The following is a 23,009-nucleotide window of genomic DNA, read 5'->3' as shown; positions in this document are numbered from 1 at the left end:
CAAAATATTAAACAAGTTCTTAAAATGATACTTCAGGAAAAATTAATCATTCAAATTAAAATGCTAAAAGGTATTTACCTGATTTTGAACTGGTGTTTATTTTAGAAATGTGAACCTTACATTAGTGTTATGTAAAAGCTGTGCACAAACACATTTCCCTCCAGTTAGTTAAGCTGTGGTGACTTGTTGCATCTAAAGTATAAGGTACTGGAGTACCATCAAGGGTAGATGGCCTTAGTCAATTTGGATACAGCAGTGTATAAGTTGATCAAAGAAGTGACATCCAAATGGATAAAGATTTAGAGCCCTTGCAATTAATTATATGTGAAACTGTGGGCATCTTCCCCTTGAATAAAAACAGGAGTGTGGCACTTACAGTTGCTGGCATACTATTCATAGTAAAGTTGGTTACCTTTGAGCTTTTCTTACCATGCTTTTTATTGGGTATGAGGTGCTACTCAAAAAGTGGCATCCTGTGTTAATCTTCTACAGAATTTTGAAGTGCTTCAGCCGTCCCTCTTTAAAATTAAAAAATCTCCTGGTAAGAGCTTTGGGAAAATTATCTCATCTAGTTATTCTTGCTTGAGTGAATAAACCTTCATGAAAAATGATGATGCTAAATGAAACATTCTAGTCTTAAGAAATGCTTTTGCCTGTACCAGTGAGAAGTCTGTTAATGCAGTAGTACTCTTTGGCAGCTCACTCTTTTTATGTCATCTCATGACATTTTGAAAATAAATGTTTTTCTGAAGGTCTACTGTTTTCTTTCTGACTGGGAAACTTCCTCTCTACTTCACATATGGGGAGCATTTCTTAAAATCCGTCTTCTTTTTCCCTGTTGATCAAACTGAGCAATAAACTCCTAATGAGGAGGTTTTGAAAACTGTGTTTTTGATGTTAGCTTTGGGTGTTATTCACTACAGGAGGCGATAAGGTAGTGAGGGTGCTTCTGGGTCATCCCCAATGCCCAAGCTGCTATGCAGGGTATAAAAGACATGTTCAGGAGAAGAGAACTAGTCAGACTTGGAACCTACTTTTACATCATTGTTACCCCTGAGATGACCTCAATTCATTTAAAAAAGTTATTTCTTGGGAAATGTCTTAAAAGATTGTTTGAACTGAAAGCTCAGGCTCTGTTGGTATTCATACCATACCTATTCTCTACCTTATTTGGGGCCATGCTTTGAAGTTGTCTCTTCTGGGTATTTGAGCTAATCTAGTTAATTCTGAAATGAGAGCACAGAAAAATACAGTATCATCATATTAGTTTTCTCAAACCTGAAATGCTATAACAAACTTAGAAATTTTCCCTTATTAGAAGTTAATTCACAGCTGTAAATAAAATATTGAAGACAACAATTTAACAATTATTTTAACGTAGTATTTTTCTTTTGCCTTGTATGCTGATATATACCTTACAGATCATATTCATGAAAAATCTGTCTTCTGTCTTTTTGTTATGTGTCCACTATTCAAAAGCAGCAGAATTTGCCACTGGAATGAACAAAAGGAGTATACCATTAGATTCACCATTTCTCTTTCCTAAACCTATTCTCTCAAGTTTCATATAGGTGCACATACAGAGTTACACATATGCTGTGTCACTTTGCTGCAAAGCATGACAGGAAATTCATTGCTGGATGGCAAAATACGCACAACACTGCTGTGACCAAATGGAACAACTTACTTTGGAAGCCATATTTAAATAATACCTTGAACAAAACATGGCTCCTTCCTTCTGATTGTATTGAGTTCTTTATTTTTCATCCTCTCAACTGTTTCAACTCCTATCCTGTTGTCGTGGTTTGGCCCAGCTAGAAATGAAGCACTACAACAGTCTCTCGCTCAGTGCCTCCCTTTCAGTCCCACCTTTGTTAGGATGGCACCAGTGAAATGGGAGGAAAAAAAGATAACCGAGGTTGTTGTAGATTAAGATAAGGGCAGGGAGGGCTCGCTGCTAGTTATGGTGCCAGGCAAAACAGACTACAGAACTCGACTTAGATAGGAAAGTAGGAAAGTTTATTCTACTACCTACAAGAAACAGAAGAGAAAAAAAGCAAAAAGGGAGCAGGATGACTGAGAGAATTGCAACCAGCACTTTAAGATCTCCCTCCCCCACCCCTCCTTTCTTCCCAGACCCAGCTCACGGTGGTTTCCACCTCAATAGCTCGGGTGGGGGGGAGGGGAGGTAGGGAATGGAGGATGTGGTCAGTGTCTGCCGCTTCTTTCTCCCACGGGACTCAGTCCTTAGTGAATATCTCTGGCGTGGATTCTTCTCCACAGTTGCAGTTTCTGCAGATACAGGGTCCCTCCCTCAAGACACAGCCTCTTCTAGGCATAATTTCAATGTCATGCTTTCCTCCCCACAGTTACAGCATCTGTGAATACGGGATCCCTCCCACAGGACATGGTTTCCTCCAACAATAGTTTCAGCTGCTGGCATGGGGTCCTCTTTAGCAAAATTAGTCTCTTCCCCGATACGGGGCCATTATCAAAATTAGTCTCTGCTGCTGATGCAGGGTCTTTAAAGAAATGAAAAATCTCAGCTTCACCATTTTTCACCATAGAATGCAGGGGAGTCTCTGCTCCAGCACACCTCCTCCTCTCTTTCATCACTGACCTTGGAGTCTGCATGGTTGTTTCTCTCACTCTTCCCACTCCTCGCACCACCACCAGCTGGAAAAGAAGGGACAGAAGAAGGAAGAAACAGGAAGAAGCCTCCATTTCTGGCTTCTTCTTAAGAAGTGATTGTGGAGATGTCTAACTGGCTCAGCTCCAGCAGTGGGTCTGGCTCAGAGTTGGGGAGAGTTTTGAGCAACTTCTTACAGGAATCATCTTTACAGCCCCTTCCCCCTTACCAGAAATGGCTGTCATGTCAAACCATGACACCGATCCTTACCACATTTCATAATTTGACATGGCACATGAATTTCATTTCAGGCTGTTTAAGTAGCTAAGCAATTCTAAAACTGGTTTCATTCAAAAGAAATTGAAAAACAAAGTAGATTTGAAATTCGTTTTTCAAATACAATGATTTTGATAAGGAACAGTTTTTATATAGAGATAGGGATTTGGTTGGACTTTCTCTAGAATGCAAGAGGGGGCTCTATGAGATCAAAAGTCAACGTGTGCAGTAGTTTATGTTGCTTTCTCTATTGTCCTAGTAAGATCATACAAAGGACCACTATTTTCTCCTTTCCTTTACTGAAATGTTGGGTGTAAATGTAATGAAGAAAATTCCTTTGCACATGATGCATAATACACTTTTGTCAATCTTTGAGCTCAGCAGAGTCCAGTTAAATTTAATTGTTAAGTAATAGAATCATAGAATCATAGAATGGTAGTTGTTGGAAGGGACCTATAGAGATTACCTAGTCTAACCCCCCTGCAGGTTCACCTAGATCAGGTCGCATAGGAACTTGTCCAGGAGGGTCTTGAAGACCTCCAAGGAAGGAGACTCCATGACCCCTCTGGGCAGCCTGTGCCACTGTTCCATCACCCTCACGGTGAAATGTTTTTTTCCTATGTTTAAATGGAACTTTTTGTGTTCCAGCTTCATCCCATTACCCCTTGTACTGTTACTGTCTACTATAGAAAAAAGGGATGTCCCAACCTCCTGACACTCACTCATAAATATTAAGAAGATCCCCCCTCAGTCTCCTCCAGAGTAAACAGCCCCAGTTCCCGCAGCCTTTCCTCGTATGAAAGATGTTCCATACCCCTGGCCCTGCGCTGGCCCTCTCTCCACTTCCTCGGTGGAGAGAGTGCTCTCCAATATGAGGAAGACTGATACCACGGTAATTCAGTAGCCTTAGTTTGCTCTAAAGACAGTTCCAAATAGTAAAGGAAGGAATACAAATCCCCCTATGCCACATGTGCTGAGCTACTCCCAAAATTCATGCTATCACTTCTAATACTCATGCTATCATGTGGGAAAGGCCCTTTAAAAAGCACTGCTGCAGAAAAAGCATGAAATAGAAAAGCTGGTATAAGGACATGTCTGTAAGAAGAGTATGCAAAGCTGAAGAAAAACATGAGCTCAGCCCAAAAGTATCTTCTTTCTTGATGACTGAAGAGCTTTGTGGCCACTGGAAGAGCGCGCCAGGCAGGCAGGTGGCAGTGGAAGCAGAAGAGTTGCCTGTGTTTCAGTGTCTCTTTAAAGGAAAAGGAGTCCTTTGTAGCAATTATTCACAGTGCAAAACTGGGTTTAAGTATGGATGTGAAGTAATTCAGACATATTTTACTATAGAAAAATCTATTAAAATGTCTCTCTTTTTTTCTAAGAAATATTTACAAGTGAAAAATGTTACCTATGTCAAATCATTTCAATCAAGTCACTGCCCACCAGCCATATTTTTATTTTTATATCATAATATTTCTTAAAAATTCATTGAGATGCCTTGTATTTACTACTAAATAGCAATATTTTGGAATTAATCAGATTTGTTAGAGTTTTAATTTTTAAAATATTTTTTTAAGGCTATATTGCATTTCTAGGTTCCAACAAAAGCTGTGTGTTGGGGTCTACTTAAACATCTATCAAAATCTCTGTCTCATCTTTGAGTGTATGCAGTGTGTTTTGAAGGGTTATTTCTATTATTTCTAAAATATATGTTATTACATTTTTAGGCAATTTGTATTTTATTATGTGCCATAATGATATTTGTTTCAGCAGAGTGAAACAAGATCAGAGAGAAATCATTAATATTTCCTGGATTCCAATCTGAAACACAGAATTATGAACAATGCTTCAGTAAAATGTCTTACAACATTTTAGCAACTTCATGCTGAAAAGATCTGCACGTGCAGATGCCTCTAATGAAAAATTAGAAATTAAAATAAAATAAAATCTGTGTACATGTGTGTGCATGTGTAAAGGGATGCTTTTAATAACGAGAACTAGAGAAAATAGAATATTTCCTGTAATGATTGTAATTAATAACATATATATGAAGAAAAGATTTGAAGATAGATAGCATATGTGAGTGTTTCTGTGTGTACAAAAGAGAACTGCAGATTACAAAGTAGGTAAAAAAAAAAAAAGTCCACTGCCATCAGCACTGAGCAGAACTGCCAAAGATGCCAGCTTCATCATTTACTGCAGCTGTGCACCTGCAAATGCCACCTGATTGTCTTTCACTGCAGCAGCTTCAGAAAGGTTTGGATATTCAGACAGTGAGTATTCTCATGTTTTATCTACTAAAAATTCTAATTACTTTTGCTGCTAATAAATGGCAGAGGAAAAAATGCCTCCAGGATTTGGCTCTGTGAGCAATAGGGGTTTCAGTGGTTCAGAGTAACTTAATCTACTGAGCCAACAGATGCAGCAGTAGACTGCATCAAGCAATCAAATAAGGATTAAAGAAAAAGTCACATTGGCTTTAATTTTCCTAGTTTGACTGCTTGGCATACATTGCAGAAAACAGTTAATTCAGGCTGCTTCTAATAGACAATAAGTTCAGAAAGTTTACGAGACATCCAGCTAAAACACAACCTCCTTAAAGTTTCCTTTTATTTCCAATCATCAGAAAGGCAAATAGTAGTACATCATTGTTTTTCTCAGGGAATAGCTACTGTTATATATTAATACCATTAGCATTCAAAAGATAAATTACCAGATGAAACACCACTACTGTAGATTTAGATTTATTTCAGTTTAGGACACAATACTGAAGGCTGCTGAACAATAGAAAAGAATTGGGGGAAGTATGGACTGATTATCAAATCACACAAGTTGTATCAGATTGTTCCTGGCTTGGTGATTCCAGACTATCTGGATTTAAAATAAATGAAGGAAAGTTTAAAAAGGACTATGTGAAAAATCATAAGATTATATCTGCATTGATACAGCTAATTTTCACATTGCTCTGAGACCTTGGTCATTCATTCTGAGAGCTCTGATAAATTTCTGAGGATGGAGTGAGCCCTACTTCTCTTTGAGGAACTCAGTGGAGAGTATAATAAGATCATCTCAGCAATTACAATTTTTGCAGTCTCCAATCTCTCACTGAGGGTCATAGGAAAACCACAGGATATTCAGTACCGGTAGCCATGATGAAAAGAGTTTAGGGAACAGATAAAGGTTTGACTTGTGTTGAGAGAACAAAAAAATGTCTTTATGTGCAAATAACATGGTAATAGCCAAGCACTCACACAGTAGGGAGATTGTGTAAAGAAATCTGGTTATTAAATAAGATAGAAAAACTTAAGTAATTCCTTAGATTATGCTTCAGGCCTGCTGAAGTCTGTTAGTCTGTCTGGTTGGAATTTTAAAATGTTTTGGAAGAAGTGGCAGGATTTATAGACTAAACAGAATACTGAGCAAGAAAAGAAAAAGAGGCAGATGGCTTCAATGTTATGAGGCCCAGAAACAAATCAAATTTGTAGTGTTAAGAATATCGGGGAGTGTCTGGAAAGGCTTGTAAACTCCTTTTATTCACTTGAATTCAACAGGAGGTTTTGAGACAAATTGAAGAAGGAAGAAGACAAACTCCTACTGTTGAAGCTGGTATAGGGTAAAAGACAGATTTTTATTTGTTCCTTGTTGGCATAAAGAGATATGACTTAATCTAGTAAACAGACTTATCTGAGAGGTGGTTGGAAATTCACCATTAGAAATGTTTTTAAGGTAAAAATCATCTCCTTCAAAAAAACCAAATATTACTTTCCTAGTTTGTTGATATATATATATATATGAAGTATTCATTGTCTAGTTTTTTTGAACAGCAGGTTTTGAAGAAATAATGCTGAGCTACTTTGAACTGCCACACTTCTCAGACTTACTCAGTTGCAATTAAAATAATATTGAAAATTTTGCTGTCTATATAATCTGAGATTTTCTGTCATCCATGTACAGAAAAGATCATAAACACTTTCCAGCTTAAATATGTAGGTAATGTGTCCTTGACAGATCACACATTTTTCTTAAAAAAAAATTAGTATCAGAAAAATATTCAATGTAATTTTTCTATCTTTTGATACTGTTTGTCAGCTTAATAAGAGCTAGAGATCCATTGGCACTTGTGTATTGGTTTAACAGAGTATAAGTGGGGAACTTCTGAATCACTTCAGTGTTCTGTAGCTAGTACTTGTTAGGTATGACTTTCAACATGTTGCTGCTTTCTTATAGCATGACAACTATGTGAGGAGTCTACTCAAATCTGCTAAATCTGGTCAGCCTGTATAATAACCATAAAAATGAACAACTATGAGTGGAAGACTCCTGCTAAGAATACACAATGGCAAAAATGAGCAAGAGAACAGTTGAGCAAAGTATTCACTTTTTTTTTTTTCATACTTATAAAATATGTAAAGAAGTCTGGACTTAGACTATTTGACTTCTTAAAGTGGAAGGTATAAAAAATATTCAATCTGTATGACATTATTGTTAAAATACGAAAATTCATGAATTATCCTGTATAAATTCCTGAAATGTATTCCACTAAAAACATCAAAAAAGTGATTTTTTCTTAAACAACAAACTTACAAGTGGAAAAAAAAAAAGTGGAGAAAAAAAGAAACTATGAAGGGCTTTTTTTAACAGCTCTCCCTTCATTTTCTTAATATATACAAAACCAGTAAATTATTTTTCATAGAACTTGTCTGGTTTTCACTAAATTTGAAGTAAAAAAATTGGTTTAGGGTGATAATCTGTCAATATCCGACAATTTTTGGTCCCTGTAGTGTGTACTGAGGTATACTAAAACTCTAGTCATGGGTAAACAGAAAACACACTTTATATGTAAATCAAATAAATTTTTATTAGCATAGTTGAAATTTCATGAATCCAGTCAAAGAATTACAATTACTCTACATATCTCATTCTATGCAGAATAACCACTTGTTGCTGCTACCGATATAATAAATCATTACCGTCACATACAAAGTAAGCAAAAGTAAAAATCTTAGGCATAGCCACCTGGTCACTTGAAAAATTGCTGTTGCAGCTAAACCAAGTGAGGACAGCACCAGAAAGCAAGTTAAGCTCAGACAGAGTCAGTCTGAAAATCCTCAGTCTTGAGACCTTGCAAACTTGGTACAAAGCGTATGTTCTGTCACTACCAAAGTCAATACTGTACCCCTGGGCTACATTGTTACCTCTCTGACATAAATGAGATGTCACATCTTTATTAAGTGCCATTGAAACAATATCAGTACATTTTTTTTTCTGTTTATTTTCTTTGTCATCTTAAACTGATCCACAGGTTTCTCTTCAAGAATCTCTCAAAACATTAGTCCCTAATGTTCAATGTAAAATATAAAAGATTGAAATATCATAGTATAAATACTTGCTGCTGTAATCTTATGGTCATTTTTTCTGTTCTTGATCTGTAATGATGAAGTTTAATGGTACTTCTCAGGAAAAAACTCATAATTAATTTTCTTCCGTGTTTGGTCTCTAATGTAAGCAATAATCTTCCTTAAAAAAGAACATCTGGATTAAATCTGTGTACTTGATAATGCATGTAATGGGGATATAAAGGTAAATGGAAGAATAGTTCTGCCCTATATCTTCTCACATATTTACCCACAAAGAAGTCTTTTCCTCCTGAACCTCATATACATAGCTATGACATCAAACATATTTCTGTGGCTTTAAGTATACTGCTATGAATTGCTAGTTCACTTTTATTTTATTATCTGCCACAGTTGCTCCATTTTGTATTTATTTCTGCTCTCAGGCAAAACTAAGAAGTTACGAGTGGCTTAGTCTGAGGACAAGTATTAGTGAAATAAAACTTTTTGCTTATTGTGTTCAAAGAATAAGAATGTTGAAATTACTTCCAAATGAAACACTGTAAATTGAGAATTTCCACTGCTAATGTGAAATGATAAAAATTGTGTTAAGATGTGGAAACACATTTCTTATAATTTGTTGCATTGTTAAATTATTGTCAGAATTAAAGCAAATTATTCTTTAAAATGACATTGTATAATGACACTACAGAAGAAATTTTTTTGCTTGTTTATAATCCCAGTGAAGATTAAAATAAGATTTTAAATCATTCTTGTTACTACTTTTTCAAATGTTTCCTTTACCTATTTTTCCAGGCGGCAGAGTTCAGAGAAGAAATAGAAGTTTACCGTTAAGTAACACCACATAGAATGACCCAGAGAACTGGCAAAGGCTCACAGAGTCAGCTTCTGAAAATGATTTCTGAGATTTAATGCCTACCACTCACATGTATCCACCAAAAATGCTGAAAAATATGTAAAATATATGAGATATAAAACATGCACCAACAACTGTTTGCAGATGTAAGCACTAAATAAGAAGCCACTATGCTAGTTACCTAACTTGAGCCAATGCTTATGATAAAATGTAGAGATCATTACAGTTCTAGTCAGAAAATGTTGACTTGGCCTTCAGTAAGTGTTCATTCTCTTGAACAGATATTCAAGTGAAATGCCTGAAGTTGATGCGGCTTTTCTATCACTAAAATATGCGAGTAATATACAATACAAATGTAGGTGACACAATACCTATTTGTGAAATACACCCTGAGCGTATGCATCAGTCAGAGCTATAGTGTGAATGGGTGGGTCTGACTGATAGTGATTAAACAAAGTGCCAGCATAACTGAGTAAGATTGAAGATGACTATACTGATATGCTTGAATTGGCATTAGTATTAATGAACCGGACAGCACATATCTTGACATGAGTAAGTGGTGACAGCCTGGGAGTGTGGAAGTGAGTATTAGGTCACATGACTTGGTATAACTCTGTATGGGTGTATGTGATACATGAATGATTACTGGAAACCAATATTGGTGGGTGGGAGTACCAGTGTGTCACTTTATATAAATGAGTATCCCTGACAAGGGGAAGTTTAGCTTCTGCCTGAAGATTTGATGTTGGTAGAGAATAACCTATCACCTACCAGTGACAGAATATCCACTCCCTTCAGACAATTTCCCACTACTTTCCATTAGATTGTGGTATTTCTTAACCTTTCTGAAACTACATGTACCACTCTGATTAAGGTTATCTCAAAAAATTGGTGGAAAGAGATATTATATTTAATTTTGTATGGAATTCAAGCCTTTGTTGTTGTATAATTGGCTTAGTTTTTCTAACAGAAAATATCTGTTTCCTGATTGATGGGATAGTGGCACAGGCTTCCCAGAGGGGTTGTGGAGTCTTCTTCCTTGGAGGTCTTCAAGACCCACCTGGACATGTTCCTATGTGACCTGATCCAGGTGAACCTGCTTCTGCAGGGGAGTTGGACTATATGATCCCTAAAGGTCCCTTCCAACCCCTACCGTTCTATGATTCTACGATTCTATGATTATCTTCCTTTCATACTCCCTGTCAAAAAATACTTCTGAAATTATCGAGACATACACCTATTTACATGTATGTGTTTGAATTTTTGCCTGTATGTATATGTGTTATAATTCTTTAGAAAAAGTAACTTCAGAAGAATTTAATTTTAGGTGTGATATAAACTTGATTTCAAGGTAGCAAAAGCCACTTCACTCAGCTCTAAACTTAGAACTGGAAACCTGAACATTTGTGAGAGTACATAGCCCATTCAAAATGTCACTGGAAGTAGGTTCAGTGTAATACAGAGCTCCTAGCTTGTGCTAAAGCATTTGGAGGGAACTGAGCCTGGGAAGAAAGGAAGGGTGGGGGAAGGTGATCTTAAAGCACTGGTTGTATTTTTCTCATCATCCTGCTCTGATTTTTTTCTATTTGTTCTGTTTCCAGTAGATAGTAAAATAAACTCTTCTTACTTTCTTCCCTAAGTCAAGTAATCAAGTCTGTTTTGCCCAGAATCATAATAAGCAGTGAGCCCTCCTTGCCCATGTCTTGATCCACACAGGCCTTGGTTATCTTTTTTTTGTCTCATCTCCCCGGGGCCTCTGCCATCCTAAAGAAGGTGTGTGCGTGTGGGGATCATGAGCAAAAGGCTGCATGGTGCTTTGTTTCCAGCTGGACCTAAGCCACAACACTTCATAAGAAAGACCCCATGTAAATCATGAACAACATTATGGGAGGAGATGACAGATTTTATGAATTGGTCATGAAGAAAATGGCAAATTTCATGATTTATCATGCATTAATGGACATGGTTACAAACTCATAATCGTTTCGAGGTTACAAAACCATAATTGTTTATAGCAATAAAAAATATTCTGAAAGGTTTCAAGTTATCTTTTTAACAAATGAATATCATAAAGGTATGTGACAAACTGACAATGAAATTTGAAAATATTATTTTAATCTGAGCAAAAACACAAACATCATGCAGAAAATAGAGTTTATGAGACAATTCTCTCAGAAAGACCTAAAAATAACGCATAGGAATGGCATCACTTCAAAACAAATGCAATACGCTTGGAGCTGAGAGTTAAATTCGCACAGAAGTGTTTGGCATAGGCATTGATGCATAATGTAAACACAGAGGAACAGTACACAGAGGAATCTTTTTTAAGCCAGTATAAATGCAAGGTATTATGGAATGTAATAAAAACTACTCTTACGGTAACTAAGTTGATCTGGAATTAAAGCAGCCTTTTTAAGCACAAAGTCTGGTCTAGTTACCTGTAACCATGTCCCTTCAGTCTGTGGTATTTGCTGGTTAATGTAAACAGAATTGAACCTCTTAGACATTTGCTGATATATTAAAAAATGTCACCTGGGTTTTTGATTCCCTGACTTTTGAGATACAGACTGCAGACTGAATGACTGAAAGGCACCTGTGAATCTTAGTATATGACAAGCAGACCATGAACAGTGAGCCCTGTCAGCAAAAGTGATCAGTAGACTTCTGGGCTTTAAGGATAGGAACACAGACAGTAGCTTGAGAGGACTGATTATCTTCTCTCAGCACTTATTAGACAACATTCAAACAATGCATGCAATTTTGATCCTCCTCCTGTACAAGAAAGAGATCAATAAATTGGAGTGAATTCAGGTGAAGGCCATGGAGATATTTAGGATTAGGATATTTGCCTGACGAGGAGAGGTTGAGATAGCTGGCATCTTCAGCTTGGAGAAGGCATGGCCTGGGGAAACCTAATAGCGTCCTGTAGGGAAGTTATTGACATCAATCACTTGAGAAGAGGCAGTAGAATTTGCCTGAAAAAAAAACGAAGGTTCAGACTGGATATAAGGAAAAAAGATCTCCACTATGAGAACAGGCCAGAAGTAGAGCAGGTTGCCCAAAGAGTTCCCTTTGCATCCCTGGATGTTTTGAAGATCTGACTGGATAAATCTCTGAGCAACCTGATTTGATCTTAAGGCTTGCTCTACTTGGAGTGGGCGACCTTGACTAGGCACCTTCTGATGTCTGTTTCAGCCTGAAATGTTCCATAATTATCTCTGAAACATGTCTGGAACATTACCTATCAGTGCTGAGCTGAAGTATTTCTGAACTCAGCAGCCTCCTGCTATGCTGAAATTATAAAACTCAACACTGTTTTGTGACCTTTCGGCAGAACTTACCTAGTTAAAGGAGATTCAGAATTCCAATCTCTCTGAAGCTAAAAGTAGTCTCAACTCAGCCAGCAGTGGAACTACAAGGAAATACCATAAGTTCAAAAGCAACTGAACACCTAGTGATGGAGAAAAGTAAGACCAAAACGAATAGACACCCTCCAAATGGAACCAAAGATAGATTTGTAAAGTATGTTTTGGAAGTATGTTGTTGACTAGAGGAAAAAGTATAAAGAAAGATTGTCTTTCTGTAATTCTCTTTTAAAAATACAGTACATCTCTGAAGCTTATAAATCTACATCTTGCAAATTCTGCATCTATAACAATTCCCAGAAGGACTTTCTCTTAGCTAATGAACTCTGCCATGTCTGCAGAAGAAGATTCATGTAACACCACCTGCAGGAAACTTTTTTCAGTGGTTGCATAATGGCATATAGTTAGAGAACTTTTTCAAGAGACAGTAAAAATAATTTGAGAATGCAGTAGGCAATCCACTGCAACATACTTTCAGGAATATGTTAAAGACAATGAACAGTTTGCCTGCAACTAAAAACACAATATTTATTATATTTACAGACTTAATAAACTTGATGAAATGCTTCTGCTAATGCTTTCAAGCTATAATATAGGACCTACATACAGGTTCTCTAGTAAGGTGGACTTATTTTTATTGCAAGCTCCCCTAATCTGTGGTAGAACTGTGTAGCAGCTTGAAAATTATGCTGCAATTTCATTTGAAGTAGAAAATATGCCACATAATCAGCAATATATACTTTATTTTTGCAATACTGTTAGTTCCCTTTTGCTTTCTTTACCTTTACCAAATTGAAAATTGCCATATTGAAGCTGACACTTTTGAGATGTTGGTTTGGTGGCTTTTTAGCCCTTTTTTGACAAGTATATCTGAACAATGAGAGACCTGAAAATTTGCCTGCAAAGATCTCCTTGCAGAAATCTAGGTAAGCACGATTTCATATTTTGCTAAATTGGTCAGCATTAATACAGCTGCACTGAAATGCAAATTCTCACCATTAAGCCTCCTAGTCTTACAGACATCAGTACCAGTATTTTCACATGACTGCAGGCAATTAAGTCAATATAATTTAACAAGCTACCACTTTTCTGAGCCACAGTAGTGGTATTAGGTCTTCTAGCTTGTTGTAAGTACAATATAAAATTTGTTTGAAATGTGATAGCATATGCTAATGCATATTATTTATTGACTGTTAGCTTTCAGTGTACTATAAAGGAAGAACACACTCAAAATAAGATTTAAGATCTAGAACCTAGACATAGCACACCTAAGGGAAGTGAAGAACATGGAACTCTATGTGTCTCAGATAAAATGGATCATCCAGCAAGCAATATGTTGCAGTACGTTTATGTTGCAGTAAGACATCTACTTGTCATTGTGTAAAAGCAGAGACCTGCCTCGCATTTTGCAGAGGTGTGAGCTGTACACAGATTCAAGAAGATATTACTTCGGCAATTTATCATCAAGTTTTGTTTTCTATGTTTTCATAATACTCAGAAGAGCTACGTGTGGATGTATATACACATGTGCAGATACACACACACATATATAAAAATATATTTAAAAAGTGTGAGCTTAGATTTAGCCTCTCACAGCAAGGAATAGATTCCACAGAATTTCCCAGAGTGAGAGTGTAATATAGATACCTATGGTATTTAAATTGACTTGTGAGGAAAAGGAAGAATAGGTCCCAGATCCAAAGGTAGCTTTAAAGAGTGAAATCATAAAATTAATGAACCTAGTTTTACTGATGAATACAGATTGCTGTCTTTCATTCAAATAGAAATTACTGTCACCAAAATCTATTCACTGTGCCATTTTCAGTTCTCATTATGATTATTCTCAGTAAAATTAGGTACTAAAATTTCAATTCTTCATATGTTTTATAAATCATAGTGTTAGACTTGAGTATTTTGTCCTTTTTAATATTCCTTGGTTTGATTGGCTGTGTTGCCTATCTGTTCCATGTATCCTATTATTTTACTGTCTCACTAACCTATAGGGAAGTAGATAAAGTGGGCAGCCAATGAAGATGTAGGATATTGTAAAGGTCAAAGTACTAATATTATTGCTAAATATTTCACAGCATACTTTAAGTATTAAAGTTCTGACTGCAGTTCCTTATAACTAATGTTCAGCAAAGAACAGAAAATAGTATGAGTTTCATTCAGTATCTTAAGTTGGCAAACATAAAAATAACTACACAGGAAAACTGTAGTCCCCTGATCACCTTGGTGACCCTGCTCTCTTGAGCTGAGGAGCCCAGAACTGGACATAGGACTCCAGATGAGGCCTTACCAGGACAGAAGAGAAGGGAAGTAGAACCTCCCTCAGCCTGCTGGCTACACTCTTCTTGATGCATCCCAGGATGCCATTGGCCTTCTTGGTCACAAGGGCACATTACTGGCTCATGGTTAGATTATTGTCAACCAGCACCCCCAGGTCTCACTCTGCAGAGCTGTTCTCCAGCAGGTCCATCCCCAGCCTGTACTGGTGCATGGGGTTGTTCCTTCCCAGATGCAGGACTCCGCACTTGTCCTTGTTGAACCTCATGAAGTTACTCTCTGCCCACCTCAAGCTGGTCGAGATCCCGCTGATTGGCAGCACAGCCTTCTGGTGAGTCAGCCAATCCTCCCAGTTTGGTGTCATCAGTGAATGTGCTGAGGGTACATTCTGTCCCCTCATCCAGGTTGTTGATGAAGTCATTGAATGAGACTGGTCTCAGAACCGATCCCACTGGCCACAGGCCTCCAACTCGATTCTGTGCCACTGATCACCACCCTCTGAGCTCTGTCATTCAGCCAGCTCTCGATCCACCTCACTGTCCACTCATCCAAACCACACTGCCTGAGCTTTCTGATGAGGATGTTATTAGTTGTAGGTAACATAACAATTGACTTACAAGGACATATCTGAGATGTTTATTATGATCTTTGCACATTCAATATATTTTTACAAGGTTCAGTGACTTTAGAGTCTGGATAAACATCCTTATAACGCAGATAATGATGAGATGGTGACATTTGCTTAACAGTAATGTGGGCTGAATTCCTATTAAAGTAGCCTGAAGGTGGATGAACTAAGTTGCAGTTGGTTTTCTGTTCTTAATGGGTGGGGATGACAGCTCAGGTGTCTCTACAAGCCACCAAACAAATTCTCAGCATAGATCATTCAAGATACAGTCACCAAGGCACAAGTGAGTGAAATCTAAAATAAATAATTGGAACAAATTATCTTCTACTAAGACACTTATATAAAAGGAACTTCCCAATGCAGAAACAGAAGTCACTCTTCTATCTGCTGTAGCTATTTAAGCTATCAAATAATGCCTGAAAAGTTCAAAGGTCACCTTTGAAGAGAGATCTTTCAAGGAAACCTTAATATACTTTGTATTACTTGATGTCTTGGTGTTACTGCCAGGTACCGACACAACTATAGGACAGTCAGGGCCATATGATACCATCCCTCTTTCCTTACACACAGTGAGACAGTTTCCAGCAGTGAGGATCCACTTGTTCTCAGGCTCGTCAAGAGGTACTCAGCTATTGTGCTTAGTCCCAGCACAGTGACAATGTCACAGGATGTTAGCATCAATGAAGTCAGGTCCAGGGCTCCTCCAGCTCAATACATGTTCTTCTCAATGTTATATGCACAAAATTAGAGGCAGAAGGAGTGTTTCCCTGTATGTTTGCCTTCAGTGTGTTGTATGAAACTTGTTAGATTCTACTATCCACCTACGTCCCCCCTGTGTTTAGGGGATAGACTGAGTTATTACTCAGGATGCATCAAGTTCAGGTTTCACCAGCTGAAGAATGTGTTTCTGTGTTCTCCTGTCTCGGGATTTAAATGCAACAAATTGTATGTGTCTAAGTACGTGGAAAAAGAATATTTTTTTTCAGTCTGCACCACACCTCTCAGAATGCAACGGATTTGCTGTTTCACTTTCAAACTTTTAGTAGGTGCTATATACATAAGCATATCTGTACAATTCAATAAATTCTGATAATAGACATGGGTTACTAGGTTGTAGTGTCCTTTTAATTCCCTACATGATGCTCCAGTCTAAAAGATGTTGCGATGTTCCAATGTTGAAAACTGGGGGAAATCAGCATCCAAAACTCAGTAATGTTCTAGGTAGTAAAAAGTCTTTGTTCTGAAGATTGTTCTCCCACAGAGAAACAGAATTTTCTTTCAGCCTTTACAGTCAATCCTCATGCTGTTGAAATATAATCAAAGCTCTTTGCCGCCTTGTGTTGAATCTACTGTACTTGAAGTCTTTTTATTTAGTGAGAAACAGTGTTTCTACCCTAAATAATATGATGAAAGCTTTCAAAATGTCAAATGAATGTTCACCAGTTAAAAGTGTCTTCACTTTTTACCATTACAATAGCAGAGAGAACTGCCTGTGGGTGACTAGAATGATTAAAAAGGAATGCAGAATATACAATAGTTCATTCAAAGGGACTGTGAGAGTTCATCACACTATCAGGTGTCACTGTTATTTTTATCCCCAATTTCCTAGCTAGGATGGTGCAGCACATGGTTCAGGACAGGTCTGCACTGTCAAGAAAACTATAGTTTTGTTCAGACTCCTTTGTCAGTTGCTTTTATCTTCCAGTTGTCATCCTCTGCATTCTTTCATATGTGAAGGTAGTGTTAGCTGACAAATAGCCATTCTCCAAAGGAAATGAGATATTACCTTACTAGTCTGTGCACACAACAATCCATGGTTCAAATACAAATTTTAGGAAAATGATACATTTGAAAATTAATCATATGGAATGTAAGTGGATCATTTTGTGCATATGTCTAGTTTTCCTGGCATTGTGAAGAACAGAATTGATTGGTGAAACTATTTAAAGAAAAATAATAAGTAAATATTTTTATAGTGACTAGCCCTATAAACAGGTAGGTTTCTGAAACAAGATCTATTTTCCTTCAGTAGGACAAAATGCTATATGTCCTGGTTTAGGCCCATCAGGGAACAAAAGACCTCAAGTACCAAAGACCTGAGAATTGCCAAAGGGCAGGGAGAACTTAATTGCCGCTTATGGTACAAGACAAAACAGACCAGGCTACTCGGCTTCGGGAAGAAAACAGAGAATAATTTAATCCAACACCAATTAAAACATAACCTTAAAACCCCAAACATAACAAACATTACACAACACAGAGTGGTACAACAATGAAGCCCTTTAATACCACCTTCTCCCCACTCCTCCCTTCTTCCTGGGCTCAGAGCCCTGATCCCAATGTCTTTTTCTCCTCCCCCCGTGAATGGCTCAGGGGGGCAGAGAGTGGGGGTTTCAGTCAGTCTATTCCTAATAGTTTCTGCCATTTGTCTCTCCTCAGGGCAGGTGGGCTCCGGACCAATCCTCTCTGCACCTCCACGGAGTGCCTCACACATATGGCAGCCCTGCACAGGCTGCTCCGATGTGCGTTCATCCCGAAGGCTGTAGCTCCTCTCTGACTCTCATGTGGGGCTGCTCTGCGGTGCTCAGGCTCTCCAGCACGACCTGTTCTATGGCTGCCTCTTCACACAGTCTCCTGTCCTTCCAGGTGCACTCACATGGAACTGCTGGTAGCTCTCAGTCCTGCCATGGCCCTACATATGTTGCAGGAGTACAGCTGTGTTCACCATGCGTTGCTGAGGAGTTTCTGGTTTGTCACTCCTCCTTCCTTCCTCCTTCTCTGACTATGGGGTCCAAGTGGTTACCTCCACCTTTTCCTAAGCACTTCAAATTCCCGTCCTTAAATAGTGATCGTAGAGGCGCCAGATTGGCTCAAGGTGGATCTGATCAGAAGAGCAGCCAAAGGAGTGTCCAAAAACTCTTTACTGGGTCTTCACTGCAACCCGGTCCCCCTGTTGCCAAGCAAAAGCAGCTCCTTGCTAAACCATGACACTACATTAGTGTTTAATGCTTTTCCTAGTCTTATGAAGTCATTAGGAAAACAGTAGTTCATAATGTCCCATCAATACAATTCTCTCTTGATAGAAGTAGACTTACCAAGATTAGAGAAGTACCTCGTCAGCTGTCAAGAAGAACTTTGCAATACTGCCCGTTTTGCAGTTGAAATGCCATTGGCTTCTACACAACTTTAAGTTAGCTCATACAGCTAAAATCAACATGCTCAGCAGAAATATACCTACTAGTAGGTGTAGGTCAATCGGTACATGTGTCCATTACCAAATGGCCTTGGAATGTAGCAAGCATGCCAGAGAGAGTCAATACCAAAACAGAAATAAAAGACTGTCTGGTTCTTCCCGTTCAAAACACAGTTTTCTTTCTCTAGTTCCTCTTCTGCTCTCCAGACACAGAAAGGAATACTAGCCTGAAGTGTATTTAATTTAGTGCATGAGGAAGAAGGGTGTCTGGAAATGGGAAAGAAAGCAGAGAAAGGAAAGAGTCTGGTGAATGGAAGGAGAGTGAAGATTGATCCCATGGGTTTTTAAGCTGTACTTTGGCACTTAGTCATCTTGTCTAGATTTTGAGAAAGCTTTGGCTGGGTAGAGATAGCTATGAACTGTGACTTGTCATAACTATTTGGACACATCACCATCCAGCTACAGATTTCCTGCTAGGGACTACTAGCAGTGCCGTGGCACTAGATTCTCTTTATGAGGATCTATAAGCGGCTATTGCTCACACAGGTCATCATTCTACCAGGAGGTTTTGGAAGTAGTGCCAAAACTTTCTAGTCAAGGAAGGTAAGTGCTGAATTTTTAGGACTTTTTGGCCCAGAATGTGCAGTACCAGTGTACTGGGTTTGTGTGTCAAGGCTTTGGAAGCTGGGAGGCTACAAGGGTGACTTCTGTGAGAAGATGTCAGAATCTGCACCCATGATGGACGGAGACAGTTCCAAATGGCTCCAAGACAGACATGTCACTGGTCAAGGCTGGGAAGAGTGAGAACATATGAGAGAAATGATCCTGCTAACACTAAAGTCAGTAAAGAAGGAGGTGCTTCAGGTGCTGGAGCAGAGATTCCATGGTGGAGAAGATATCCACGCTGCAGACCCTGGCGGATCCTAAGCTGGAGCAGATGAATGTGCATCAAAGGAGTTTGTAACCTTAGCTTGTAACCTTGCCAGATTCCTGGCAAGACTTTTCACCTCATGGAAAGACAGGAGCCTACACTGGAGTAAGTTTGCTGACAGAACTTGTGACCCTGTGGATGACCCACAACTGGAGCAGTCTGCTCTTGAAGGGCTGCACCCCATGGAAAGGACCTACACTTGAGCAGTTTCTGCAGAATGGTATGCTGTGAGAAGGGCTCACTCTCCCATGAGTGAGACCCGATATTGTAGTAGAGGAAGATCATAAAGAGGAAGCAGCAGCAGAGAAAACATGTCGTGAGCTAATTGTAACTCCCATTCCCCATCCCTCAGTGCCACTTGAGTGGAGGAAGTAGAAAAAGTGAGTGAAGTTGAGCCCACAAAGGAGGAGTGAAGGGAAGGTGTTTCAAGATTGTTCTAATGTGTGATTATCCTGCTCTGATTTAGATCAGTAATTAATTAAATTAATTTCCTCAAGTAGAGTCTGTTTCACCTATGATAGGATCTGCTGAGTGTTCTCACTGTCTTTATCTCCATCCATGAGCCTTTCATCATATTTTCTGTCCCGTGCCCAGTTGAGGAGAGGGAGTGATAGAGAGACTTTGGTGGGCACCAGGCGTCCAGTCAAAGTCAACCCACCACAACCAGTTACTCCTCTCCCACAGCAACAGGTGATAGTTTTGTGGGACATATCTTTAATCAATCCCATTGATGGGGTGCTAATATTCTTAGTAACACAGTCTACCTCAGATGAGGTAACTGTATTGGCTTCATAGTAGGACATCTTTCATCTCTTAACCTCTAGGATAATTCTGCTTAGTACCTTTTCTCAATGCTCATAGTGCTTATTTTTCACTAAGCCAGATATTACAGACAAAGACCTGTTTGTTTCCTAGTATAAGTGAAAGCCAAAATGTTATTCTTTTATGGAAAAAAATCCCACCAGGACAGGAGAAAATACAACAAAACAAAACTCCTCAATGTCACCCTGTATGGCCAGTAATGTTACAGTAATGACTTTGCTGCCATTATTTCAAACAAGCTGAAATTAGTCGTTGTGCCAGCAGGTGAATTTTTTTATATAAGTGAGACTACTTGCAATAGTGCAAGGGATTTAACTTAAGTCAATTAAACGTATAATGAGAACAATACATTTTAGGCAACTTCAAAAATTTTCAAATTTCATTCAATACCTAATATAGACTATTAAAAGGAATATTCATGGTACAGAACACTAATCACTCACTTCAGCTAAATAATAATGACACAGTATTATGAGTTTTAAAATTTCCGAGATAGCCACAAAGCATACATTTAGTATGTGTTATTTGATGAATAGTATTAGAACTTGTCAAAATAATAAGAATGGTGAACAGGAACTACTGAAAATGGTCACCATATTTTTAAACACAGGAGCTCATTGTACTAGAGTGATATTTCTTTAAGTTGTCACTGTCCTGAAATTTCAAAGTGATGAAGTGTAACTATTTTAAGCGAGTTCTTTAATGTTGTGGAAACAGGTGAAATATATCAAACAAGACTAGATTTGAAGTACAAACAGCTTTGTCTTAACTGCAGCAAATAATTGCCAGATAGTACAAATATTTAGCACAAAACTAATAGCATTTCCTCTGAGTAAATACAATTATATAATTACATTTCATATGTAAAAAAAAAATTATCAGTTTTTTATTTTGTCTTTCAAAAGTGCTTACATTTGAAAACTTACAGACACTATGAATATGATTTCAGTAAAGCATTTGACACTGTCCCTCACAGTATCTTCACAGTAAAACTGAGAAAGTATGGGCTGGATGATCAGGTAGTGAGATGGATTGTTAACTGGTTGAAGGGAAGAAGGTAGAGAGTGGTGATCAATGGCGCAGGGTCTAGTTGGAGGCCTGTATCTAGTGGTGTGCCCCAGGGGTTGATACTAAGATGGGAACTGTTCAGTATCATAGAATCATAGAATCATAGAATCATAGAATCATAGAATCATAGAATCATAGAATCATAGAATGGTAGGGGTTGGAAGGGACCTTTAGAGATCATCTAGTCCAACCCCCCTGCAGAAGCAGGTTCACCTAGATCAGGTCACATAGGAACATATTCAGGCAGGTCTTGAAGACCTCTAAGGAATTAGACTTCACAACCCCTGCTCCCTCACCCTCACAGTGAAATAATTTTTTCTTATATTTAAGTAGAACTTTTTTGTTCCAGCTTCATCCCATTACCCCTTGTCCTGTTGCTAGCTACAATAGACAAAAGGGATGGCCCAACCTCCTGACACCCATCCTTTAGATATTTATAAGTGTTAAGAAGATCTCCCCTCAGTCTCTTCTTCTCCAGACTAAACAGCCTCAATCCAAGCAGCCTTTCCCCATATGAATGATGTTCCAGTCCCCTGATCATCTTGGTGGCCCTGCGCTGGACTCTCTCCAGAAGTTATCTGACCCTCTTGAGCTGAGGAGCCCAGAACTGGACACAGGACTCCAGATGAGGCCTCACCAGGGAAGAGTAGAGAGGGAGGAGAACCTCCCTTGACCTGCTGGCCACACTCTTCTTGATACATCCCAGGATGTCATTGGCCTTCTTGGCCAAGAGGGTACATTGCTGTCTCATGGTTAGTTTATTATCAACCAGCACTCCCAGGTGTCTCTCTGCAGAGCTGCCCTTCAGCAGTTCAACTCTCAGCCTGTACTGGTGCATGGGCTTGTTCCTTCCCAGATGCAGGACTCTGCACTTGTCCCTGTTGAACCTCATGAGGTTCCTCTCTGCTCAACTCTCAAGCCAGTCGAGACCCTGCTGAATGCAGCACAGCCTTCTGGGGAATCAGCCAGTCCTCCCAGTTTGGTGTCATCAGTGAACTTGCTGAGGGTACACTCTGTCCCCTCATCCACGTTGCTGATGAGGGAACAGAGGGCACTGTCAGCAAGTTTGCTGCTGAATTTCTAATGAAATTCAACAACGGCAAGTATAGAGTATTGCATCTGGGAAAGAATAACCCCATGTACCACTAAAGGCTGGGGAATAATCTCTCAGAGAGTAGTGTAGGGGAAAGGGACCTGGGGGTCCTTGTTGACAACAGGATGACCATGAGCCAGTAATGTGCCCTCGTAGCCAAGAAGGCCAATGGTACCCTGGGGTGTTTTAGAAGAGCTGTAGTTAGTAGGTCAAGATCGATTCTCCTCCTCTACTCTGCCCTTATGAGATCACATCTGAAAGACTTTGTCCAGTTCTGGGCCCTTCAGTTCATGAAGCTGCTGGAGAGAGTTCAGTGTAGGGCCACAAAGATGATAAATGAAGTTGAACATCTCCCTTATGATGAAAGGCTCAGGGAGCTGGGGCTTTTCAGCTTGGAGAAGAGGATAATGAGGGGGAATCTCATTAATGATTACAAATATGTAAAGGATGGGTGTCAGGACGATGTAACCACGCTGTTCTCAATGATATCCAATGACAGGACAAGGAGCAA

The sequence above is a fragment of the Colius striatus genome, chromosome 5 (assembly GCF_028858725.1).
Source record: "Colius striatus isolate bColStr4 chromosome 5, bColStr4.1.hap1, whole genome shotgun sequence".
In the NCBI taxonomy this organism is placed as follows: Eukaryota; Metazoa; Chordata; class Aves; order Coliiformes; family Coliidae; genus Colius; species Colius striatus.
The sequence above is the reverse complement of the archived record's forward strand: the minus strand, read 5'-3'. Positions refer to the sequence as shown.